Source organism: Hetaerina americana, unplaced genomic scaffold (genome assembly GCF_022747635.1).
Source record: "Hetaerina americana unplaced genomic scaffold, ioHetAmer1.1.p SCAF_13, whole genome shotgun sequence".
In the NCBI taxonomy this organism is placed as follows: Eukaryota; Metazoa; Arthropoda; class Insecta; order Odonata; family Calopterygidae; genus Hetaerina; species Hetaerina americana.
Window position 1 is genome coordinate 15,817,358 of NW_027286403.1, and position 14,499 is coordinate 15,831,856.

General features: G+C 41.1%; 1 long non-coding RNA gene across 1 annotated transcript in view; it reads right to left on the reverse strand.

The window, feature by feature from the left end:
- Nucleotides 1-14,163: 14,163 nt before the first annotated feature.
- Nucleotides 14,164-14,499, reverse strand: part of LOC139686163 (uncharacterized) — a 303,845-nt gene continuing 303,509 nt past the window's right edge. Inside the window, exon 4 of the long non-coding RNA XR_011700311.1 lies at nucleotides 14,164-14,225. This is a non-coding gene — a long non-coding RNA (uncharacterized lncRNA). The remainder of the gene's footprint in view (nucleotides 14,226-14,499) is intronic.

Consider the following 14,499-nt stretch of genomic DNA (forward strand, 5'->3'; position numbering starts at 1 on the left):
AGCGGGGGAGGTTGTGGAGGGTGTCTTCCGCTAGTGTATCAAATTGGCCATCGGGGTCCCGACGAGAGGAGCATGCATACAGAGCCGAGAGGTGGAGGGGTCGAGCGAATTGTTGTCTCCCGCGACATCTCCTTGGCGTGTCGCGCGTGCCCGTGCGGCTTGCAAACTTCCCGGCATAATTTCGTCATTCGCGAGAATACTCTCCAGGGCCATCCATGTCTCAATGAGAGCATGGCCCTGCGGGACACGACCGCCCTCCAGCCTCCTCACTTACGCCCGTGTATTCGCTTGGAGTCAAACGAACTCCCATTACATTCGTGGCTCAAAGGAAAAGAGCACAACATGTGTTGTTGTACTTGCCATAATATCCACAAGTATTATTTAAACGAAAGACGTAACTTGGTAATTCCACAATTTACTTCTTTAATTTAAATATGTTGGGTAAATTTCATAAAGTTCCGACGGAGACAACAAATTCAGAGGTCTGTAGGCAATCACAGGAGAGCGGAGAATTGGGTGGAAGGTGAAAACTTTCGTTATGTAGTCACTCAATTTGCAATAATTTTACTTCACTCAGGATGAGTGGTAAGAGTTCCGGATAATATTACGGATGTTTCAAGGAGGTTGGATCGCGGCTGCACGAGTCGTTGGTCACCTTAGTCCAGGTATAAATGGCGAGTGATGCAACAAACTTAACACCCATTCATCCGCATTTTGTAAACAGATATGAGGTAAATAACTGTTTTTAAGCATTCCGAGGTCCATGTAATTTTTTTTAACTCTAAATCTCCCTGATATTTTGTATGGACTAGTTTTGAGGTGCCAGTTTTTTAAACTATGGTTTTTTTCCCAAAAATTAATCGTATCCTTTATTTCGGCGGGGAGGTGCCGTTACGCTTTCGTTATTACAATTAATTGATTGCGGACCAGACACAAGTTTTTCGTGAGTAAGGCTTGTATTTCTGCACCACTAATCCATAATAATTCTGTTGAAAGTCTTCCACTGCCATAGGATAATGTACTTGCATAACGTCTTGATTTATCGTCGTCAGTTTCTAAGAATACTGGCATGGAAAGACTAGTGTTTTATCATCGTATTTTCATAGAATACAGTTACGTAGGTACGAACAAATGTACATAGGTACAAACAGTGAGAATTTCATCGAAATGACATAGACCTGACGCCTCGATGCTATATCCTCTCCTTAACCTTTTCACAATTCTCACCGCACTGCGCACTACCTACGGACTTACGGAAATTTTGGGACCTGAACGAGCGGCGATCGCTGCTGGGAGCAGAGGACTACATGTTCTTGGCTGAGACCCATAAGGTACAGATGGAAAAGAATTTAGCCGTGCGAGCCAAAATCAAATGCATGAACGTACTTATTCATAGAGCAGACACATAAACGGCCGAACCTTCCTCACAATTGTCATTCTGTCCTCACTAGTGTATTCTACCAGTGTTTATTTAAATTTTCTGTTGCCTCGAAGTGTTTTGGCACGTTCCCCAGGGGCGCGATAGCGATCAGACATTCTGAAGTTGAAAGGCTTAAGACGGTGTAGCTGGTTTTTCCTAAGCAAGTTCCCTCCCAATCAATACCTGACGAATCTTTTGAAATTCCCTTCTAATCGCAATTCGCTTCATTGAAAAATGAGGCAGGCAGGCTATAACTCTAAAATTACGACGAAATTTTCTCGTAATGTATGCAGAAAAACGAAGAAAAAATCTATGGAATTCAAAGGTATGAATCGGATGGTACCAAAGAGTTAGCATCCCCTAGGCTATAAAAGATCAGCATGATGAATAATGAAACGCGAGGAGAAATCTTACTGGGTGGAACCGCATGTTTACGTAACACTGCACAATATTTGCGATAACCCCTACCCACCATAAGTTCATTCTACGGAAAGATATTTTAGTTACCATACAATGAGTACGCCCGATATTTCATCACTTATGTACCATGAAACAAAACATTAATACATACATGATCTTAGTGTAAAAAATGAAAATAATATGGGAATTTCTATTCCTGGGATAAAATTTATGATTTCTTCCCTGCATTTTTTTTTATCAGCGGCCAATTACATTACGATAGGGGTCTTTTTCCAACGTAAATAAATTCTTCAATATGATCCTAAATATTATGATAAGTGTGGATCTGTTGATTCCTCCAGACGATAAATGCACATAAATAACACTTGCGTAATGCTTGGCTTTTTTCGACATGTTAACGATAAATGCCACTTAAATTATTAAAATAAATATATAAATACCCTAATCTGCCGCTATAAAGCTATGTCACAAAGCTCTTACATGATTAACGTAACGACATCAGTTGGGCCAGGAGTTAACTGGAATCCTACGCACAGTTATTAAGTGTCCTACGCCAATAAATGAGATGATTTCAGCAGGATTGGAACCCGAAGACCCAGCACGAAGGAAAAGAAATCACTTCTTGAATGAAATTCGCCTGCTTCAATATTTTCCTAAGATATTTTTCCAGTAAATTCTAAAATGTGATGATGCTAGATATTTTCTTGATGTTAATTCTAAACCAAAATCAGGATGAATAAAGGCCATCAAAACCGGATATGGAAGATGATATATACCAAGTCAATAAATAATTTTATGCCCACTTCAGCCTCGGATGGATGTACAAATATCGACATTAGTTCACAAGGCGGAAGAGGCACTATCAGATATTCTCGACGCCGGAAGAAACCTCGTCGGGGGAAGCTTTCAAGGCACCGTTTTTCTATCTGCCTTTATTTTACAGAAAACCTTATCATCAACAATGCCCTTGAAATTTTCAATACATTTTGACAGTGTTTTCCTAGAAATTATGCTTTGGACCAAAACCCATGATTTATTTGGTGAAAAACAGGAACAAACATGTTCGGTGGAAATGGGGGAAGGCTTGCATAAAAATTGATGTTTTCTTGCCAGAATTTCCTGGAAGCAAACTCTTTTTCGTTTTTCGAAAAGAAATCATTTCCCGGGATTCATATTTCTCTGATTGCTAACGAGGCCTCACTCGGCATCGAAAAAAGAACACGCATCGGCTTATTGCATCTATCAGTCATTATCCCTCCCGTGACGGATTTCCGAGGGAGTTGACAGTCATTAGACTAACTAACCAACTTACTTTCCAGTAATAACCGGAAATAGGCTGCATGCTCGCAAACGGGGTCTAACGCCCGTCCATCCGACAAAGCGACTCCAAAATGTCAATCCGAATGGCGGGAAACTCGACCGCTGAACTCACGGTGCGGCGCCGGGATCCCCCTCGCCCATTGGATGTATCAGCCTGGACGCAGAGTCGCGTTCCCGTGGAGGGGTGAGATGGGCGAATGATAGCGTCCAGCAAATCCATTGTGCCAAGTGCCAATATTCGCTCGCTACTCCATCGCTGCCACTCCAGCAAACACTAGTTGACTGCTCACAGCCGAGAAATACATTTTCCGCACCGGCCAGGAACTCGCTCCTTCACCAATGTGAGGAAAGTGCGTTTCACGTAATAAAATCATACCATCTAGAAATTGCACACGGTTTATTCATTAGTGACGAGCATCACGTTGCTCCGAGAAGACGGGTAGGTCATAGGGCATATTGACTGGCTCATTTGTACTTGGACATCTTATTCACTAATTACGTCCCCAAGATACAATCTCGTGAAAGAAAGAAGTCTCTACATAACAGAAAAATACCAAAATACTTCGTCTCTTTGCATTGTAAAAGAGTTATCGCCAAGCATTCATGTCTCACGGATCGTTAAATCAAAATTTTAAATCGCCAAGATTGTTAACATGATTTTTCAAAAATAGGTACACCAACAGACAGTAAATAACCCGAGTTCGGTTTTATAAACGAGAACAAAGCTCATCACTTGCTGATCCCCTAACACGACGCGTGAAAGTCATACAAAAACCGAATAGAGTGACCCCACCAGTATTGCTCCTGGGTCCTCCTTTGGTTTCTCAGGAAGATTCTGGAACCAGAAATAGTATACAGTTTTGGTGAAGCTGAGACTGCACATAGACAACACCATGAATCTAACGATTAGTAGTCCAGCGCATTTGCTGGACTATCACACCTGAAAAAGGCACAAACATCGTATACGTAAAAAGACAACAATAATTATTCTAATTTATTTTTGAAATGGCATTTACACATGTATTACAAAGTTATTAAGCGCAGCAATATATTTGATATCCCTTAGTCGAAATCCCACCGCGGACCGCCGGAGAGCGAATGCTGCTTCAGAAGACAAATTACTGAAGCTAAGTAACGATTACACTGTTGTGATAATTCAATCCACGAAATGAATAAGCACGTTACCACTAATTTAGAAATTATTCAGTTTAAGTTCGAGATGGATTAATTCTACTGTAATATACGAGACCTTTACTGTAACACTATATTTTACTCGGCCTGCGTCCGCCTACCCAATCTGACAAATACATCCCAGTGCAAGTGTGATTCCCCCCAGAGAGAGAAAGCGCTCTGTGGATCCCAGGACTACATTCAATCACCCCGTGTGATTCATGCAAACAACCCGAAAGAAGAAAGGAAAATGGCTAGATTTTATTTAAGTTTGCTCCATTAGAAATAGACCTTCAACTAATTCATTGATGATGTCACTAAATATTTTACTCTTCACCATTACGTTCTTCTTCGTATTCTCATTTGAAAATCCACGGCTTGCATACTAATAATTCTGAAGGAATGACCAGCATTTTGAATCGTTTAAAAAAGCAATCACAAGCGTATTGACACAAACAGTCGAGAAACGCGAGGAGGAAACCATATCACGACAGTCCATTTTTTAATGACGCAGATCACGTCAATGCTTCAACGGCCAGCTTTACTTTGACGGTGGAATTCATCCACTCACTTTTCACTCGTGCTCAGGTACGCAATAAAAATATCACAAGGATATATCCTACGCCTAAGGCAGACAAATTACATATGAATTTATAAGGGATGGAAAAAAAGCCTGCAGTGAAGTAAATTTTCATGAATCCTCGCAGGAGAAAACTGAGGGGACGTGGAGGTTTTGATGAGAGCTACGCCTAGGACCCTTGTCGTGTGGGCGAAGGAGAGAGAGAGATTATCGAAAATTTTTCTTGAAATTCCGAAGATGAAGCAGTGGCGCCGATTATTTCGCGAAAGATCGTCCACGATTCAATCAGCGAGGGCAAATTAATTCCGAAAACCCCAATCGCGAAGCTAATTGCAGCCGTGGAATTCCACTTTGCCCTAAAGAATCAACCCTAGCGGCAATTTAACGCTTTCACGGCATACTTAGATTAGGCACATATTCTATCACTGCAAAGACTCATTACAAGACCTCTTAATTTTATTACTAGGCATGATGTTCAAAAGAAATGTGATGGAATAGGGTGTGGTGGCTCTAGGCAAAAGGAAAAATTCTAAACGCATTCGTTCATAGAATAGGATGAGGTAGCTCTAGGCAAAAGGAGAATTCTAAACGCATTCGTTCATAACAAGAACCATTAAATACAGGTACGCAGCACATTATTAGAGTTTGTGTAAATTGTACACGAAAATATTAAAAACAGAAAATACCCCAAACACCCTTTACTGGCGACCGTGACATTATAGACGAATTAATTAACAATTGGCAATTTTTCACAAAATTAAATTTATTAATGCGACCGGTTTCAATGTAACTACACCATCATCATCGTCTTTTTTATTATAGACGAGGTTTTAGGCCGATCAAAGCGCACTCGGTTCGATTTAGTGCCGGTCCCAATGCCATACGACCTCGGCTATCCTCCCACCCGGAGGGACGACTCCCTATTTGTATGAATAATATTTTTATGCTCACTAAAAAACCATAAAATTAACAGGAATTTAGAAATAGGACTTTGTAGAATATACGTACCGAATGATAGATAACATCAGCCCTATAGCTATGGGCTTATTACACAATAATACTAACAGTCATGTTTAAAGAGAGGGACCTAAATACTGATTGTAATCCCAAGTCCTAAATAATGCTCTATAATATAATAAATCCTTACAGAAATTATTTCCAGGAATGCAACACGAAAAACATCAGCCATATTCCAGTAATGGGTTTAATAGCAGACATGAGTAATAAAGTATGGCTCTAATTACCGGAAAATATGTCATTCTTCCCCCAGTAACAAAAAGAGACCAAGCATCATTCAATGCAGAATAAATTGATACATATTCTGTATGTGCTATGATGGATAATCGATGCCGAGAATTATGAAAAGAAACACTTTTATTCGGATAAAAATTCCATTTTTCCCTAAACATCCCCGTGCTATTCGGAATGACAACAGGAAACTCCATATTCCAAGAAACTGAGGGAGATGCCACGACAGCAAATTTTAACGGAGTCATCCGCTGTATGTGCAGTGCAATTAAAATATTTCAGAGTGTAAAAATCTGAGGGACACTTTCGCGGCATCTCCCGCAGTTTCTTGGAATTTGTGAAAGGTAAAACACCCTTAGTGTTTAAAGTTGGCTTTAACCTCGTGGCCTGTGGCGCATCGCGCACGACCACGAATGCCTGCAACATTGCATGTACGGTTTTTTGTCGCAACATCTGGTTCCTTTAAAGCCCGAAAAATTTCGGAGTGTAATAAGACGCCTCGATGGCTTAACCAGCTAAAGCACTCGGCCGGACATCGAGAGGTCCAGGTTCGAATCCCGGTAAGGGAAAATGAGTTTTACACGATGAAATTGTTAAATTGTAAGAGACTACAGTTTCAAAAAAGTGTAAATTAAAAAATTGTTCCACTTTGCTGAAAGGTTTTATAAAGAAATTAATAGTATTCAATATTCTAACTTAGTACTGGCAGGAACCATCATTCCGTCAGATACCTAACTCACTTTTACAGTTTGCAATGAACGGCATATTTTACTGTATTTCAAAATCTAGCGAAAACACTATTACCAGGTACTTATCATGAGATTCATTGTCAGTGTCAACAAAGGATGCGGAAAAAAATAAGTGATATTTTTATTTACTATAGTTACATCATTAAACTATATTAGCTCAGTGATAGGGCGCGAGTCCTCATTTCCCCAAAGCACATTTATCTAGATCATTAAATTTCCCTCCGGATATCCAGAAGTTATAATAGAATTGCTACGTGTCACATGCATCAAACTCGACAGATTTCATGGGACTCTGCACTCCCAAAACGTTAACATTTTTACATTCGGGCAGCCTATCAATCACATATTACCTAATATACTAGCTGTTTTGTTTCCATTGGAGTAAAATTTTCAATTGTAGCTCAACAATCAATGCAATGCTGACTGGGTATTGACCGAGTGCTAGCTAACAACTTGCTGTTTAATGAATGTATTATACCATCGCTATTCCTAATAGACGTAACACCAATTTGGCACGACTAGCGTTTTTTTACTGTGTCATATAGCCTAGATGTCAATTCAATTAAATTTTAAAAAAAAACCTATTGTCACGCTGAGCACTTGAAATCGAATTCTAACTAGAATGTAGAATTGCATTAGAGTCGGAATGCGGCTGCATTGACCACCGTAACAACCAAGTGGACGGGAACACCCGATAGCAAACGGTGGTCGTTCACCTGCCACACGCCGCCGCCTCGGTGACCCGCGAGTTATAACGTAGAATGTCAAACAACTGTCATACATTCTGCCTCCGAAAAACGGGAAATCCCACAGGGGTTATTAAGAGATTCCGAGCCAAACCCCATACGCCAATCCAGCCTGGAATCACGCGTGGGCTGCTGCCAGCTCCATGGCCGAAGGGACGCCGTTTCCAAGTGATTGGGGGAGGGAGGGAGCGGCAGTGAGGAGTCGCAATTCCCTCGACAGGTGAGGGGAAATACGGCGCCTCCTCTCCACGCACGTTGGGCGGGAAGAATGGTCCGGCGAGGGGGGGGGCGAAGTGGGGACTTGGGGACGAAGTCCTGGCGGTGGACTCCTTTCTTAGAAGTTCGAACAATAAGGCCCTTTCCCGATAACCTGGCCGATAATGCCAAGAGAGAGGGGACGTTAGTGCAGGAGAGGGGTACAATTAAGGTTCGAGCGAGTCCAAGTTTGGAATTCCGCCAATGGAGGGGAGTGCATTCCAATGAGCTGCTAGTAAACAAGCCTGCCTATTCGGGTGGAAGAGAGGTGACAGGCCTCCCTCCCGGATAATTCTCTCCGGAATACTTTAGGATTACTGTTTCCCATCCGAGTACGTATCATTCTCCCCTATCAACCGAGATGGACTAGACCCGAATGCGTAGCAAGCTAAAGAGCGTGCGCCAATTTAATCGCGAATGCAATGATCTCGTGCTCTGACCGCTGAAACTTCTCCCAGGATCACCCTGAGTTGCAGCGCGGGCGACTGCCCGTACCACGTGGCTGTACAGAACTGCCGAGAGGAGTTGAGAGGAATGAACACTCCGGCTTGCTCGCGGTCGACCAACTTATCACTTAGAAAGATGCAAAAGCTTTGCTCCGTGTCAAAAAATTTCCTCGGGAGTAATTCAAAATTTAAGCATCGAGTATTTTTTTCGGTGGTCTAATGGAGTGATGGCGATTCAAATTTAACAAAAATAACCCTTTTGTGGCAAAAAACTTTATGATGTCATCGTGGAATCTTATGTACGACGTAACTCGACTCGAAGATTGGCTTTGATGAGCGTGGATGAACTGACTAGGCTTGTAGCCTTGCGGTACTATGAGCCCCAAAGGTGCTTTCCCTGTACCTTCCTTGGCTTCACAAGAAGTTTTGGCATAGCGAAAACCGCACATTTACGTGGCCATTTAAGTTTTCAAAAGGTATACCATCTGGTATTTGAACCCGGTACCCTCCGTTTAGTAGCCGAAAGCTGCACCTGCCGGAGTAACACGTGCAAATGCACACACTCTAGGTGGCTTATTCAAAGGAAAGTTGTTTATTTTTTTTCAATTATTTTTACCTACTTCGGCTTAGCATGACAGTTGGTGAGGGTGACGGTTGGAAAAACCGATGTCGTCATCCAGGCAATGCTATACACTAATTGTATCACAGGTACTTGGAAACTTATAAAAATCAATTTTATCGAACTGAGCCACATTGTCACTGGGGGTAGTGAAAACTATCTAAAGAATACAGCAGTCCTTTACTTAACCCAAAAGCATTCTCGATTAAGAATAACTTAAAAGAGTTAATCTAATTATTTAAATACGAAAATTTTAATGAATCACTGTATCGGCAACATGACCAAGACTCCGTAGCCTTACCGTTGACTCTTGAGGTCAGGCAGTAAGTGACATTCAGAGATGAAGCATGACATGACATTCGATCTTTCAGAGATGAAGATTGCACTTACTCGGAGCATTGAGTTTGTTACTCAGGTAAACGAAACCGCACAAGAAATACCTTACATAATTTAATGGCGATCAATTTAATGTAAGGCTCTTACGCGGTTAAAATTCGTAGGTAAAATTAGGAAGAAAAACTAAAAAATCATTGGAAGTGAAACAAAGGAATAACAGCTTATGCAACTTCCTGTCAAACAACTTCCAAACGAAAGTGTCAAGAAAGCAATTTCGAGTATAACGACAAGATTACGAAAATTAATTTTGGGCGATGCCATTTGAAGGTCGAGGATCCTCTTTAACAAGTAATCAGGGCTTCCGGCCCATTTCACTTATCCTGCTACAACTCCAAAAGGTATATCACTCTCATTGGCCACGAAACGAAATTTAGGAATCATGGCACGCAAAATTCCCGATACTCTTAACTTGGTTCCATTTTCCCGTCCCTTCAATATTCTACTGACTACGTCTTCAAAACATTTAACTAATATTTTTATTTTTTTAATAAATCAATGTAAAATACTTTCTATAAGGAACACATTAATAAAGTATACTCCTTAATTAGCAGTAACCAATTATTTTTAAGAGATTAAGGCAAAAACTAAATAGATATGAATGAATCGTATTTTTTTATGGGCGCTCAATAATTTAAGGTAGAGCTTTAGACGGGCAAAGACTGAAAAACAATACATTTCTTTTTTTCTCCTAACGACAAACCACCTGAGATCCGACGTCACACAAAGCTGTTTTATAATTTCGCATAAATTCTTCCAAATCATTGAAGGGAATGTGTTTCTATTTATAATATAAACATAGATTTAAAAAATATTCATTACTAAATATCCAATTTAGCTCCACTTTATTTATCTATGCCGAGTAAAATTAAAAATCGAAACTAAATGAGACACAATTAGCCTAATAATAAGATGGAAATGAAAACTCAAATATAAAAATGATATTATTATTAACACAATAGCTTAAGTTTTTTTTACCAATTTAAATATATGACAAGAATATGCATATTTCTACAGAAGGATATCTTATGCAAAACATTATATCCCTCAAAATACCGGCACAACGATTATACAGTACAGTTATGTGAATGTAAGTTTTCCTACCACAGTAAGAATAGAAAAATATTTCCCACCAAAGTTTTACACGAATTTCCCCAACTACCACGTACAATTATTTCACATACACAAGCCGCCGATTTTTCACATGTGCGAGGAAGGAAAAGGAAGGGTGAACCTAAATCACACAATATGATAATATTCTTCAAAGTTTTCGAAAACCTCGGCACTCCCGGTAGACACAGGCCGAACTCATTTTCACCGTGACATATTTCCAACCTGAACCTTATCCAAGTGACGCTGGATCATTTGAATTTGATGCAGATGAATCTTTGAGATAGGGGAGAGGACGCATCGAGTTATCCAGCTCATCTTTACTGGAATGAAATCGTAATGCAATCGACAAACACCATTGAAGTTCTCGCGAATACAAAAAAAGGAATACCGTAAAGTTTTATCTCCTACTCGGAATTGGAACCAAATACGCAAAAGAGAGGTTGACATTGAAAACCGTAGAATTGATTTGAAAGGAAGCATTTCTGCGATGGAAAGAACACGAATCGACTATATGCCCACATTTTCTGTGATCCGAACATAGGCAAACAATTCGCCATGCGAGCAGAATGCCAAATGTGCACATTCAGCATGAGAATCAAAAGCACGAATGGGGTGGAACTACCTTAATTTGACATCTAAGAGAGGCGATATGTCATACAAGAGGAGAGACGCGGAAAGCTTTTCGAATTCAGATGGAAACGATCATCAATTATCCAAATTCCCCGCTCCCAGTCCGAAAAAAACATTTCCCTCGGATTTATTTTTGTGTTCGTAAAAATTCATCAAAACCATTGAAACAGCAATCGATACGCTCCCGACGAAAAAATTAAACGTCTGCTAAAAATATTACCTTGGCAAAAAAAGCGATAAAGGGCTCATCAAAAGATGGGTAACATAAAACGGAGGGGGAAAAAATCTCCGCCCCGAGGTAAGACCGATCTCAGCGCGAAGGTTCAAATTTCCGCAGAGATTTCTTTTTCCAGTCAAGCAGTTGAAAAAAAAAACAAAAGCTTAATAGCGTCATTTTATCCGACAGTGAAACCAGAATCGTTCCAATTCCAAAGTGAGTCACTTTCAATAAGCCCCTCGGAATACCTTCCACGGCAATTGTCCCCGGCAACAGAGCGCAAATGAAATTTCCGCCACTACGCGAACCCCGGCCCATGAATTATTTTTGCCCACGTCTATTATTCTTTATGCCTATGGCTTAATGAACCTGGCAAGAACACCTCGGTTCGAGAATATCCACGAAACAAGCGGGGCAGATGGAGACCAGGAAAACCCGAGGACAGGGTTCAGTATAACTGCGACGGCGCAGAAAGCGCGAAATACCGCCACTGGAGACAGTGGTCGAGGGCTGTGCCGCCCGGGGTAGCCACATACTTTGCCCTCCATCTCGAAACATACCAAACCCTTCCCATCGAAAGGACGCCGACCGCCTTGTGAGATGGCGAAATTGAAGAGCGAAAAGACCTTGGAAAAATGATAATTACGGCAACCGCGAGACAGGTCAATTTAGAAAATGTAATCATTACGCGGAATAAAGACCTAATTTTGGTGAATAATTCGCTGAAGACCATGTTTGCGCATCAAAGGACCCAAATTAGACGGGGGAAAAATGGAGAATGTGGTTAACCGTGAGCTGAATGTGAATTTAGGACAAATTTTATTTGCACGCCAATTGTGCATTCATTACCCCTGGGATATTCATTTTCGCCCAATTTGGACAGATTTACCCCGATTACCGGGCCACGACAGTAGAGAAAGCGAGCCGCCATGGGCGGACTCCTCCCCCTCGGGTTCTTAGTTAGGGTGGCTCGGGACCAAATGAGTGAAGTCTTCATTCGACGGCTATCGGTGGCGCGTTCGCAGCTCCCCTTTCGCTCCTTTCCCTTCGAGAGGAAAGAGAAATCCATCCGGAGCACGATTGTGATGCATGAGCCACATCGACGGTAGTTTTAATTTTCATATCGCACACTCTCGTGCAATTGATCAAGTCGTAGAGAGTTTAAGAATGAAAGCTCGTCCAGTCATTCGACCAAAAGCAGTCACACAATCAAATGAAACGGGGTAGGAAAATGAATAATGACAAAAAATTTCTCAAAATAAAAACATTGGAATAATTCAATCTCCCTCCCCACAGCGCACTTCCCATTTGACCTAACGCACGCCATTCCCGCTATCGCTGACAGTGACATTTATTCCTCCCTATTTGGAATTTTCCATCAAACTGAAACGTTAACTATGGAACAGTGGGGCATAAAGTATTCAGCCCCTTCGTCTTCTTGAGCGAGCATCATCCGCTTGGTTGGATACTGGTGTCAAGAGTGAAACACGATTTATGATTGAAATATGGAATGAGAGATTACGTCGGATGGGCATGAGAGTGGGGAATCCGCAGACGGAAATTTGTAACTGAGTTTGGTCATTATGAGTATGAGTGAAAAGAATAAAAATGATTGGGAGCGGAAGCTACGGATTCATGCGCATGAGATTCCGGACGGGACGAAAATCCAGAAGTGGGGGAGACGATCAAGAAGACAGGCGGAACACGAGTTGGGGCTACCTGCGCTATACGTAATGGACGGCAAGACATCATCCAAATAACCACCATTCCCGCGAACACAACGGCGGTGAAAGCGTACGTGACGACAACGTACAATGAAAATATTTACGTAAAAGAGGTTGACGAATATAATACGGAATTTATGCAATTGTCATAGGAGAAGAACATAAAACAACCCTTAAAGGTTTAAGAGCCGTCGTCGAGGATAGACAATACGGCAAAATTATCGTACAACTTAGATTAGGTTAAAAAGAATTTAACAGTTGATATTAATTTGGAATGCCGCACTCAAAATTAAGTAGTAGCGTTTTAATGCCATTATAAATTATATTTAAGTGAAATAACTATGAGGGACCCATGAAAATATGAAATATTGAAGGAAACTACTGAAGTCGTGCAAAAGACTAACTAAAAGAAAGAATTGGAAGAAAAAAGTTGATTCGGGCCGAGAAGAGTTGGAATATTAAATGCGGACTAATGGATGGCACAAAACAAGCTGTCAGTAAAACGAAAAGCATCTAGATGAAACGCTGAATCATGGATGAAATAATATAACAGGTTTACGCTGAGGCGTGATGTGAAAGTGGAAGCACGGCAAAAAGAAGCGCAGGGTGGAATGCGGAGGTAGAGGCTCTTCCGAGGAGGAGTGAAATGTGAAACGTAAGAGAAAAAATAGCCACCCACACCTCTCGGTAGAATCGAGGTCCTTGAAAAGATGGAGAGAGGGGGGGAAGGGAAGACGGTTTCCGGCAGGCTAACGTCTCAGCTCGCCGTAGCATCGCAGCTCAAGAGATGTGCAGGACGTTTAGACACGCCGTAGATACTACCAACGATCAAAGCTGGGGGCGAGCAGAGAGAGAGAGAGAGAGTTTAAAGGCAACATGGTGGTGCAGGTTACATTTTATCACGGTAACGGGTCTCCTTCGCGAAGTTCCGACGCAAGGAAGCGACGAAGAACCCGAGACACGGCGCCGAGGTGGACGAAGAAATCCAGGTGTCGGGATTTCAATATCACATCACGCTAATTTTTGCCGTAAAATAGAGGGTCTCCCAAATTACATTCACTTTGGTTTAAATTTTTAGGGGTGCTTCACTACGAAGACAAAAAAAACATGCAATACCTCAATACCGCTCGAGACGACCTTGGATGGAAAATGGGATGACTTTCACCATTATTAATCTGAAAGCACAAAAAATAACAACATTATAAAAACTTCGCAATTTCGATTATCTAAATTACAAATCTAACATGTAGCCAAGCAATTAGCATTACATTAATATTTATCGACGATGCAGACCTGTTTAAACTGAAAGAAATAATTTGAACTATGTGTAAGCACGTGATAAAACGAATACTATGTAAGGCACTGTAAAACCAGTAACAACAGTATTTAGCTCTCAAATATTTTTCGCTTCATCATAAAAATATTGTTTTTCAATGTGAGACTGCAGTT